The sequence below is a fragment of the Lynx rufus genome, unplaced genomic scaffold (assembly GCF_022079265.1).
Source record: "Lynx rufus isolate CCGP_SWC_20201006 ecotype Redwood Valley unplaced genomic scaffold, mLynRuf1.p SCAF_14, whole genome shotgun sequence".
Lineage (NCBI taxonomy): Eukaryota > Metazoa > Chordata > Mammalia > Carnivora > Felidae > Lynx > Lynx rufus.
Window position 1 is genome coordinate 9,385,068 of NW_025814828.1, and position 12,686 is coordinate 9,397,753.

The following is a 12,686-nucleotide window of genomic DNA, read 5'->3' on the forward strand; positions in this document are numbered from 1 at the left end:
TGGCCTTCTTCCCTGTGTCCGTGTGTACTTTTCTTTTATAAAAGGACAGTCGTTGGGTTAGAACCCGTCCTGATCCAGAGTGATCTCATTTTGATCTTTGCCTTACTTCTATCTGCAAACACCCTGTTTTTATTTTTATTTTTTTTATTGTTATTTTTAAATTCTCTTTAAGTCACCTCTACACCCAAGGTGGGGCTCGAACTCACGACCCCGAGCTCAAGAGTCTCAATCTCTTCTGACTGAGCCAGCCAGGCACCCCTGCAAACACCCTATTTTTAAATGAGGTCACATTCTGAGGCTCTGGGTGGACGAGTTTTAGGGGGATATCACTCAAACCACGATAGGGATCAACCCCTAAGCTTTTATCTGCTTTATATCTTACAAATAGGTAGCTGTTCAGTCGGGTTCCGTGTGAATCCTTCCATTTTGCAAGACACACGGCTGTTCTGTGATATGGTGACTAATCACGAGAAGGGTTCCCTCCGATACACCTCCATTTATCACCCTAATTTATTTTCTGAAACAACACACATTTCCAAACAGCATACAAGATTCCCTCATATATGAAAAAAATCCCTTTATAAAGTTTTTTTTTTTTCATGTTTATGTATTTATTTTGCGAGAGAGAGAGAGAGGGAGAGAATGAATGAATGAATGAATCCCAAGCAGGCTCAGCACTGTCAGCGTGGAACGCGACATGGGACTTGATCCCACGAACCATGAGATCGTGACCTGAGCTGAAATCGAGAGTCTGAGGCTTACCTGGCTGAGCCATCCAGGTGCCCCCAAAATTCCTTTATAAATTTGAATTCCCATACTGAGGTCCCCCTAAATTATAATGCCTCTTCAGATGTGGTTCCCAGGCCCCATGCCGAATACAGCTCTCTGTTAATTTCTCACTAGAAATTTGATCTCCAGAACTCGATTCTGCAGTTGAGATATGATTTACCCTGTATCGATTAGAAGGGGTCAGCATTGTTTTTCTGTAAAGGGGTGTCTGGTCTCTGTGGCAGCAGCTGAACTTGGGTTGTAAATGGCGGGTGTGGCTGGATTCCAGTGCAACCTTTATTTATGGAGACTGAAATGTGAATTTCATGTAATTGTCACTTGCCATAAAACGTTCTTCTTATGTTTTGTTTTTTTTTTTTCTTTTCATCCAGCTATTTAGTCCTGTAAAAACCATTACTACCTCACAAGCAGCACAAAAACAAGTGGCTGGTCATGAGAGTGGGTGTGTGTGACGTCGTGACCATGTGTCTGTATCACTTTGTGATGTAGCTTTAGCTGAGGGCAACGAGAACCTTAAGTCGCATGTGCTGCTGTGAAGTTTTCTCTGCATCTTTAGCTACTAAACTTCCATTCATTTTTATCCCCTAAGTATGATCTCTTGTCTTAGGTATTCCTCCCATTTGTGCGTTTCCATGGGACTGTTAGCATCTTCACTTTTGTCCGTATCACAAAGGAGCCAATGATATTCTGCTGTTTCTCGTCTGTGTAGCAAGAAGTTTAGTAAATTCGGTATTCTGTGATTTGCAGTCGCCTTTTGCTTTGGCATTCAGTGCTAAGATAAGCAGTGCATTGTATCTTCTTGGGCAAATGATTCCTTTCATTGTTACACGGCCCCTGTCCCGCATGCACATAGCCCTAACTTTTCCTTCACTGATACCAGTCGAGACTGCTGCATGTTTTGCCTGCGAGCATCCAGTTTGCCGTTACTTCTGTTTCCAAGGTTGTGTTTTTCAGACTGTGTTGCTCACGTTCATTCATAATGAACTCTTTGTCGTGTAGACAAAGTGGCACTGCTTGGCCCTGATCCTTTGTGTGCGCCCGTCTCCTGCTTTCCGGGGGGTATGACCACACTCCTGGCCTCCGGCCTCTGCCAGTGGTGCCCCCCATCCCCCCACCGTGCTGACGAGGAGAGCCCTACAGAGTTGCTCAGACACTAGCGGGTTTACCTCTTCTGTGGCACCTGCCTCACTCTTTACCCTCTCTCCTGGTGTCGGACACTTGGGTGCGTGTTCCGTTTGGGGCCATTTTGCACACCTGTTTCCTTTCATGCCGTCTGCATCACATGGTTGTAAGTGTGTGTCTTGAAACAACGTGGTACCTATTTTTAGTGTTTCCTTGTGTTTTTTTAATTTATTTTTAAAGTAATCTTGCACCCCATGTGGGACTCGAACTCACGACCCTGAGGTCTAGAGTCGCGTGCTCTTCTGACTGAACCAGCCAGGCGCCCTTTTTTTTTTTAGGTTTTTATAAAAGCTGTGTTTAGTTTTTAACCCCATCGGACAGTTCCACCCTTGGCTAAGCTTAACTGCTGATGGAAGAGATAAGACGTTCATTGTCAACAACGCACAGGCACCGATGTGGATAGCCATTGAGAGACTGCACAGGGAGAGCAGCGGAGGGAGGCCTGAGTTCAGAAATTGTGTGGCTTATTGTTAGAGATAACTTACTAGAAAAGAAGGACCCGCGGACGGTTGTTGGCGTCCGGTTTCTTTCACTGCTGTAATAAATTACTATAAACTGGGGGGCTTAAAACAACCCAAATGTTCTCTCCTGCCGTCCTGGAGGCCGGAGGTCGAGAACCGAGGTGTGACAGAGCTGTGCCGGCTGCAGGCTCCAGGGAAGGATCCTGCCTGCCTCTTCCAGCTTCTGGGGGTGGCCTCGCTCCTTGGCTCAAGGCCACATCCCTCCAACCTCTGCTCTGTCTTCTCTTGGCTTCTCTGATCTCCATGAAACCTCCTTGGAAGGAGCGTACCAAGGGATTCAGAAGTGCCTGAGAGAAGTGGCCTGAGCCCGTGAGCAAACTTCATTTACCAGGAACTGGGCTGAGCGATGACACCCCGAATGTGGGAAAACCCTTCTCCCCACTTTTCACTTTGCTTAGATCGGCTAGAGGCCCTACAGTGTTTGAATGTGACGGGAAGTCATGGGCCACCCTTGCTCTCTGGGCTCAGAAAGAAAATTCTCCTCAGCCACGGGGGGATCCCTGGGCTGCATCCAGCCCACTGGGTTTCTCTCGTCCTTTTCCTTCCCATAGGACTGTGCTACCCATGATGTCTGAGACACGATGAAATTCTGTGTAATTGACCTATTCAGAGTTATGTGCAAAGAAGCCCATATATGTGTGTGTGTGTGTATATATATATATATATATATATATAGGCTGTAGCTTTATATATATATATATGTGTGTGTATATACACACACACACACACACATATATACATATATATATATATTTTAAACGTTTATTCACTTTTTGAGAAACAGAGACAGAGAGCAAGCAGGGCAGGGGCAGAGAGAGAAAGAGACACAAAATTCGAAGTAGGCTCCAGGCTCTGAGCTGTCAGCACAGAGCCCGACATGGGGCTCGAACTCGCGAACCGTGAGATCATGACCTGAGCCAAAGTCGGACGCTTAACCGACTGAGCCACCCAGGCGCCCCGCCCCAGCCTTTCACCCTAATTCAAAACCTGCTTCATGATGTTTAATCTTCCTGCTTCTTTTGAAGCAAGGCCCACACACCTGTAAAATTTTATTTTTGGTTTCATCTGTATGTGCAAAAAGCCAGGGACTAGCTCGGACAGTGAAGGAAAACTTATGGTTTCGTAAGCCATTACACATCAGCCCAATGAGCTGCTAACACGGAGAAAGGAAGCTGATGTAGTAATTGGAAAATGCCTGGTGTATTGTAGTCTGAGCTCTGGGATCACAACCTTGGAATCAAGTGGACTCAGGTTTGAATTTCAGTACCACCATTGACTCCTTTCGTCCTTTGTAACAGTAGCTTAAACTCTCAGTTTTTAGCTCACCTGTATATTAAGGATAGTACTGGCTACTTTTTCTGAAGTACTTAGCATATAATAAACATGTGGGTAGACAGACTTTTTCCAAAAAGAGCCGGGTGTCAAATTTTTATACTCTGTGGACCACCAGATCTCTTGGTCAGCTCCACCATTTTGGCATGAAAGCAGCCGTATATGATATGTAGATGAAGGGCTATGTGTCCGTGTTCCAATAAGATTTTATTGCTGGACATTGCTCTATGAGTTTCATGTGTCTTTCAGACATCACAAAGTGTTCTTCGTTGGATTGTTTTTCAACCTGTTAAGAACGTAAAACCCATTCTCAGCTCATAGGTTGTGCAGAAACAGACCACAGCCTGGGTTTGTCTCCTGGGCTGCACTTGGCCGACGCCTGCTGTGGTGGACACTCAATAATTGCTAGTTTCCTTCCCTGGTAAAAACAGTATGACGTGGGCAAAGCTGGAAATCATTACATCTGAGAGGGCAGAAGATTGCTTCTTGGCCTTTTGGCTAAGATCAAGTGTAGTATCTGAGAGGATAGAGGACTTGAGGCTTTTTTCAAAATCATTTTCAAGGTTATGTTCTCTTTTCAATTATCAAATTGTTTCGATTTTTTACCTGGAACAAGTGAGCACAGTTATCCTGATGTTAGTTTCTGTAATCTTGTAAATTTCTACCGCTTGTCAAATGTATGCTTTTAGCAGGGCAGCGTCTGATACGTTGATTAAGATCTGGAGCATTTTTCATCAGGGGAGTTGAACGTTTTACTTTTGGTTGCTGTTCCTTAACGCTACCTATGTTGAAATGCCATGCTGATTGTTCTCATAGTGGCTGTAAAGTCGGTTAACTCGCAAATCTTTCCTGCAAGGTTTAGTCGGCTCTTGAGCCAAACTCAGAGGACAAAACCCAAATTTGTAAACAAGGTCTGGAGAAGGAAATCAGAAAGTATGAGTTTAGAAATGACCTGTGGTTTGGATCTCAGAAGGAGCAAATGCGAGATACCACGGAGGCATGTTTTTGCCCATTATAGAATTGTAGGAAGAGCCCCACTTTGATTAGCGTCGAGAATCAGATTGTATTACAGAGAAGTCCCGGTGATCAATTTGTTCTTCTAATTATCCTGAAATTGTGTTAAGCTAAATCATTCTCACAGTCATTGAGGCAGATAACTAAGCCTTGAAAACTCGACGTGGTAGAGTTTGTGTTATTAGATGTTTTCACTTTCTGGAAACCTCCACTGTTCACATTTTGAGGCTGGAAAGAATGTATGTGCATGTTATATATGTATTGCTGACCTTAAAAGTAAAACTGCCAGTTATTTTACTGCAAAAGGTGGGTTTATTCAAGAATTAAAAAACAAACAAACAAAAAAAAACGTAGGCAGGGCGCCTGGGTGGCTCAGTCGGTTAAGCGTCTGACTTCAGCCCAGGTCACGATCTCATGGTTTGTGAGTTCTAGCCCCGCGTCGGACTCCGGACAGCTCGGAGCCCGGAGCCTGCTTCAGATTCTGTGTCTTCCTCTCTCTCTGCCCCTCCCCTGCTCATGCGCTGTCTCTCTCTGTCTCTCGAAAATAAATAAACGTTAAACAACTAAACAAACAAAAGTAGGCAATTCTGGAGGACACAGGAAAGGTACGCTTTTGAAGGAGCAAAGGGGGGTAGTTGGGTTGTGATGAGTTAACAACTTCAAGTCAGTTGGAGAAAACTGGGGGTTTGAAGTATGGTGGCTCTTCATCGGCGGAGCTGTTGTCAGGGATGAGGAAAACATTTCTCCCTCCTGCTGGAGTAGTGGAATAGTCAGTGTCCATGTGCAAGGTCGAGTCTGCCTCTTCCCGTTGAGTCTGCAATGGACAAGGCATATGGAAAGGCGTGAGAGCTCCCCCTCCCGAAACCTCCCGAGTCCATTTTCGTGAGGGTTCCCATTACTGCTGTTCACATTCCCCCCTTTTGATCAGGATCTTTCCTTGGAAGCATCGCAGATCAGCAGTCAGGTTCTCTGCATTTAGTGGTTTTATCTCTCGGTGCCAGGAAGGACCTTCTCTGGTGGTCACGTTCTCACCTCGGAGGGCGAGTACACAGCAGTTAGAAACCACTTAAGCCACATTGAGCAACAGGGAGGGTTAGGAGGGACAGCCCTCAGGCGTTTTCCCATCTGAAGTCTGTATCTTCTCAAGACGGTGAGCACTGAGCCAGCATCAGCTTAGGGGGCACATCCTTTCTGCGGGGGATTGATAGACAGCAAGTGCACGGTCAGAAGCAACGTGACCGTTCCAAAGTGTATGTTGGTTCTAAACCAGAACCCTGGGTCTGAAGATATTTACAGGCCCTGTTTGGACTTAGGGAAGAAAGGTTTCTCGCTGTGAAGGCCATCCCGGGGTCATGTTGCCTCCCGAAAGTCATCTCCTGAGGTGGCTATGCACCAAAATCGTGAACTACTGTAAGAGCACGCGGAACCGAGTGCATTTGGGAACCTAGGGCCCACGTGTAACCCTGAAGCAGTAGTTAATGAGCCCTTTTGCGAGAATAGCAACACTTTAAGGACATTTTAAAACCCTATTGTTCTCTCAGAAGAGCTGTTTCGAGCCATGTGTGTTGTCAGTAACAGCCCATAAAGTTGTGGATTCAGAAACCGTGAATCTGGATAAGAATCCAGAGTCCGTTCCTAGTTTAGACAAAAGAAAGGCTTTTGTGGGTTCTGAGCTTCCTAACCCTTCGGAAACGCTCACAAGACCGTAATGAGGCGGTTGCTGGAAAGGTCATCATCAAAAGAGGTTTCCCCCTTTGTAAGAGATTGGGAAATGCTGATAAAGGGCATTTTCTTTCTTCAAAAGAAGCGACAGTGAGAAAAAAGTACGCAGGCCTGGGCCGGACGGCTTGGGAAAGCAGTCTCCCCAAATGTTGTCGGCTTCGATTCCAGGAAATCATGTCACCAGATGGTGTGCAGGTCCCGTCAGGGTTTGGGGCTTTCTTTAGATGTGTCACGTGGATCTAAGCGTCGGCACAGGGGTTGGTGAACAGATCCTGATAAGGGCCTTTCCAACGAGTTTGAAGACTCTTCATGGAGGTGGTGTCTTTCCCAACAGACAGATCCTCCAGGTGGCAAAGTGTGAGCAGTTAAGATCGTTGTCTCCTGTGCGCCAGGAAAAGATTGCTCTAGCAGAGCATGGGTATGTTTAATAGAAGCAGCCAGACCTTTACAGTGCTGAAGATGTCTCCTTTTATCAACTGTGGGTCAAAGAGGGAGGGGCCAGAATGCACGGTCCTTCCTCTATCTCCAAGGGTGACAATGTATGAGTTCCACAAGGGGGAGGATCTGAGACACAGTCATTTTTTTCTCACCAAACTTTAGCCGCAGAAGAGGCACTGGCTTCGGTCCAGTGAGGAAACATACAAACCATGACTGAAACATACTTCTATCCATGAGATGGGGGGAGCTGCATGAAATCCATTTGCCAAACCTCAGTTGGTCCACTGAGACAAGCCAAGTAAACTAGACCCTTTTTGCGGCCTTCCTCATATGTTCCCATCGATATGGGTTCATGAATGCTATCATTCTGTCAGTACGCCGATGGTTGAATGTGTGCGTGGTGGGACATAGAGGGAGCTTTAGAATTTCCGGGAGGACCAGATCGTGATTTGGTCCAAACCCGAGCTTGCTTTCTTTATTCAACCGATAGTTGTTAGATTTCCAGATATTGACTCTCCTCCTCTGGGGCTAATTGTTGGGCATCTCCGGTCAACTTTTCTCATTTGTCATTTGGAAGAACGTCCCTTTGGAACATGCCAGAGGTCTGAGTGTCAGTCTCCTTGAGAGCAGCACGTGGAAATACCAGCAAGGTGGTATCCCTTGGCCCCCAGGGGGTCGCGTCTGGAACCCCTGGGAACCTTCGTAGCCAGAGCGGCCAGCAAAAGTATGGTACCCATTAGATGTTGGATGTAGGGGCCATTTTTAATGTCATCCCCGCTGGGGGTAAGGAAACCTTGTTGCCGCCGTCACATTCCAGAATAATGAGCTACCCCAAAGGCATACTGACTATCAGTATAAATGTTTGTGGTTTTGCCCTCGGCTAAAATACAGGCTTGAGTAAGAGCATATAAGTGAGCCTTGATGGCCGAAGTAGCTGAAGATAAAGGTGATAGGCCTCAGGGACTTCAAAGGGAGTTGTAGTAGCATGTCCAGCATGGTATTTACCATTTTTACTCTTTTTTTTTTTTAATGTTTGTTTATTTTTGAGACAGAGCATGAGCAGGGAAGGGGCAGAGAAAGAGAGAGAGGGAGGCAGAGAATCCCAAGCAGGCTGTGTGCTGAGAGCAAAGAGCCCGATGCAGGGCTTGAACCCACGGCTTGTGAGATCACTACCTGAGCCGAAACCAAGAGTCAGACACTTAACTGGCTGAGCCACCCAGGTGCCCCTCCCATTTTTATTCTTTAAGAACCCTTAGTAAGCCGGGAAAAGTGTGTATCGTGAGAGGTGTTTCCTATAAGTTGTCACGGGAGTCCAAAGGTGATCTGTCAGCCTTAGGCACTTGGGAGGGGCTTCATCAGGGGAGGGGGGGAGAAGGTGGCCCAGGTAAGGCTCTCGCAGTGAGAGTTACTTGGATGAGGAGTAGTTAGCAGGGGTGTCTATTAGGTTTGCTCTTTCTATTTCATCAGTGGCCTGGACTAAGAGGACAGTGGCGGGAATGACCCTGGGGCAAGGGGACTGTCCCCCAGCCAGAGGGGCTGGTTGGCTGTAATACCCTTTGGGATGATGTAGGGGGAGGACTCAAGGGCATCCCCTCACGGCTTGCTCACAAAAAGGCAGGTTGCTAATTAGGATGTCTGAGGGCAGGGGCTTTTGGTAGACTTCGCTTTCAAGTCTCAAGGGGCTGTGTCATCCCCCTCTTTGCAAATAGTAGGGTTAGGTTTGTTATTTTTTAGTAAAGCGCACAGAGGCTGAGCCGTGCGAGGGACGTTCGGAATCCAGTTTCGACAATAGCCAGCCAGTGCAAGAAAGCCTTGTGATTGGCACTTAGTTTTAGGTTTGGAGAAATTGAGGGTGCCTTAGAGTCTACCTGGACCCAAATCTGGTCTGTGTTCTGAGATCATGTCCCCTAAATATCAAACCTGAGTTTGAACAAACTGTCAGTTTTGTCTGCGGAGACTTTCATGTCCCTTTAAGGCCAAAGGTTTTAACAGGTGGATGTTGTCTTCCCATGTAGAGGTTTGAGAACGGGGACAGAAGCAAAGGGCCTGTGTATTGTGACAAGATAGAGCCGGCAGAAAACTTTGTGTCATCCAAATCATTTTTTACGGTTTGTGAAGGGTTAAGGACTCTGTGTAACCCTGGGGCATTACTTTCCGGGTGTCTTTCCATCCTTCCCAAATGAAGGTAAAAAGATACTCGCTATCCTTATCAACTGGCGTATGGGAACAGATCCGTGGGAATGGATGTCAGTAGCCCGTGAGGGTTGGGAACAGTGGGGTGCCACGGGACCCCGGTGCTGTTCAGTGCTCGGAGGTCCTGGATAGAGTTCTGTCCTTGGCCATTGGGTTTTCTCACCGGTAGAATTGGGGTGTTACAGGGACCAGTGCAGGGGATAATGAGGCCCTGAGCCTTGTAATCCTCTGCGGTGGGCATGATGCCTTGAAAGGCTTCTTTGTGTGTAGGCTATTAATTCTAGGGATCAGTTTGAATCTTGATGGGAGGTACCTTGTGGATTCTGCTGGTGTCCGTTGAAGACTTTGCCCATAAAGAGGACGGTAGCTGAGCCAGTAGGAATAAATGATCAGCGATCAGTACCCCCAGCCTCTGCCACAGTGCCATCAGAGACAGAGCATAGGAAAAGATGCCAACGGGTCATCGATTTCCCCCTGTTGGCTGTTTTGGTTACTACTCTCAAATTCTAGAATTATTTTCCTCTTTTGGGAGAGAGAAATTCCGGCCTATTTTTCTAAGAAATCTGGGCCCAGTGAATGAGTAGGGAGGGTAGAGGAACCAGGGAAGAAAGGGTGTATATCTCTAAAAGGGCCTCGACAAAAGGGAGCCGGTTCGGAGATGGGAGCCTGTTGAGGTTGACCAGAGACCCCCACTGTTGGAAGTGTTTTGGCGCTCCGGGGCAGGGGCCGCTTTACGGCGGTGTCAGGAACGACAGAGACAGACTTCTTCCCAATCTGGATAGTCGTTGCTGCGAGCTGATCAAGAGGGATGATTGGGAAGAACGCCTGGAGCTCCTGGCAGCCCCACTGTAGACAGCAAGATGGGGTCACTCCTGTCCGGCAGGGGCCTGCGTCGAGCAATGATACGAGCGGCTGAGGGTACTAACAACGATGGGCTCTCCCCGAGACTGGCACCGGCTGACGACGCCCCAGAACCGATGAGCAGCAGAAGCAGGGGAGGGGTGCAGGTGCCCAGGACTGACCAAATCCCTTTAAAAGGGGGAGGGCTTTTGCAGCGGTCGGGCCCCGCAGACGTGACCCTCTGCGTCTGAGCGCCTGAAAAGGCAGCTGCCGCCGAAGGCTCCGGCCGAAGAGAACGGAGAGCCTCCACCGCTTGAACAGAAGGAGCGGGAGGGCCGAGCGCGGACCCGGCCCGGGGCCTCCTCTCAGCTGCGCGCCCGCACACGGACTTGGCGGCGGCCTCGTTCACTTCCTACCGCCTGTGTTATCTCGATCGTCGCGTACGAGGGTCCTAGGTCCTGCGCTGTGTGTGGGGAAGAGGCCAAGTTAATCACGGGCTCCAATGTCACTGGGTCTGGAATCCCGAACCCGCTTTCTCATTACGTTCACCTTGCTTTAGGACCGAGCACAGCTGGCGCTGCATAAAGACCCAACTCGTGTCTGTGCCTTCACGGCGTGCTCGCGACAGTTGGCGTGGTCGGCAGGGAACTGAGTCACAGCCGAGACCAGGGGAGATTGCCTCAGAATGGCACTTGGAGGGTTAAGAAGGATTAAACCGTTTGGGGATGTTGCAAAGATAAATGCCACTACTGGCCAAGTTAGTCTAGAACTTGGCAGAAAGACGCGAACAGAAAATGTGGAAAAACCTGTATACACATGTGAGGTATAAGTGGGAAATAGAGCCGCACACGGTTCAGAAGTTGTGAATAGCAGCCAGTAGGTTGCAAAAAAGAAAGAAAGAAAGATCCGGGCACTCGGTAAATACCTAAAAAGGATGGTGAAAAGGGCAAAGCCCTTCGTGTCCCGGGCACTCATTGCACGGGTATCTACCTTACTGATGAGAACCATCCCACAGTTAGACTAGGAACAGCAAAGGGGTGAAGAGCTAGCTAATAGACTAATAAGGAAGGACAAAGCCATGAATAGTTTAAGTTTCAAGGACGAAACACCCTTGGGACCCCGGGACCCCCATCTTGAGGACCCAGGAGACCATGATGGACCCCTAGGGGGGTGATTATCAAACCAGACTCTGCTTCTGCAGGTTAGGGGCTTTGGGGTGTCAGCTGGTGCTGGTCTCGGTGATAATCTTATAGCTGCAGTGCCCTTAACTGTTGGCATCATTGCTGGATACAGGCTCCTGCTTGACATGAGTGACTCCATCTTGCTGTCTACACCCATCATGGGGAATTAGGACATTGGAAAGGAAACGGTAGCAGAAACTACGCCTCTGGTTTTGTTTAGGAGCCTTCATTTGTTGGAGCTGAACACTGAAAATTTTAGCCCTCTTTCTTCTAGGTGACTCACCTAGGCAAGCTAGTTTGCCAGGTTAGTCGAATCTGAAGTGGTCAGTTGCCCATTCCATCCTGGTCATCTTAACGAAAGGGGAAAGAGCCTGGAGCAGTGATTCATAAACATGGACTTAAATGTTACCCCGATGGATTCAGCACCTAAAGGAAGACCAGAATTTTCTTTAAAGATAGTTTGGGGTCGATTATAATAATCGTGAATGGATTCATCAAGCTTCTGTGTATAAGCCTGAATTTTGTTCCAGTCAACAGGCTTAGGAAAAGCCATTATAATTGCTTACTGGCGATTTCCAGCAAGTTTTCTAGCATCTTGCCAAAGGGTAGGGGTCTGTTTCTCTAAATCCCGCTCAGGATCTTCCCACTGGGCTAGTTTCGCCCAACGAAACTAAGTTTGAATATTTGGTGGTGGGAGGGTGCGGGGTGGAGAAGAGGCCTCAGAAGCCTTTTTTTCTTTTTAATTGTTTGCCTCCTTCAGTTTATAAATTGTATCTTGGAGAGAGGCAATTTTAGATTCCCGAGAGTGTTTGGAAGCTTCAAAATACCAATTAAAATAGAAATCCCATTCAGTTTTGTCATTTTCGAACCATGGTTGTTGTCCAATTCAGCTTTGAGAAAATTAAGTTTGGGGAGATTGAAAGTTCCCCATAGTGGCCATTGAAGTTCTAAATTACTTCTGGTTAAGTCAGTCCATTTATTTATAAATGTGCGTGTGGAGGGCCCATAGTGCTTAAACATAAAACCGGCCAGAGTCCCAGTGGGTGGCGGGGCGGTGGGTGTCCTCAAAGCGCTCAAAACATTTCGGTGACTGGGATCCCATTTCTTAGAGGGTTTTCGGGAGCCAGCCTGGTTCCAGAAGGAATCGGATGAAAGTCCCGCACAGCTCTGGGAGGCGCAGTTCCAGTGGAAAGTCTGATTTTGAAAATGAAATCAGACCGAGGGCCAGCCTGGTTCTGAAAGAGGACTTCAACCGTCTGCATTCTGTCCTCAGTCTACTTTCTAATTAAGTTCTCCTCTCCAGCTTATCTCTTTTGTTTTATTATTTTTTTAATGTTTTATTTAGTTTTGAGAGGGCATCAGTGGGGGAGGGGCAGCGAGAAGGGGGGAGACAGAGGATCCAAAGCGGGCTCTGCGCTGGCAGCAGCAAGCCGGACGCGGGGCTCGAACTCACAAACCGGGAGATCGTGACCTG

At 47.6% G+C, this 12,686-nt stretch overlaps 1 protein-coding gene and 1 pseudogene across 2 annotated transcripts in view; both read left to right on the plus strand.

The window, feature by feature from the left end:
* The window catches only part of PRPS2 (phosphoribosyl pyrophosphate synthetase 2), a 35,889-nt gene that overhangs the window by 7,900 nt on the left and 15,303 nt on the right, over positions 1–12,686 (plus strand). The window lies entirely within an intron of this gene.
* On the plus strand, positions 4,303–4,459 carry LOC124509735 (uncharacterized; annotated as a pseudogene).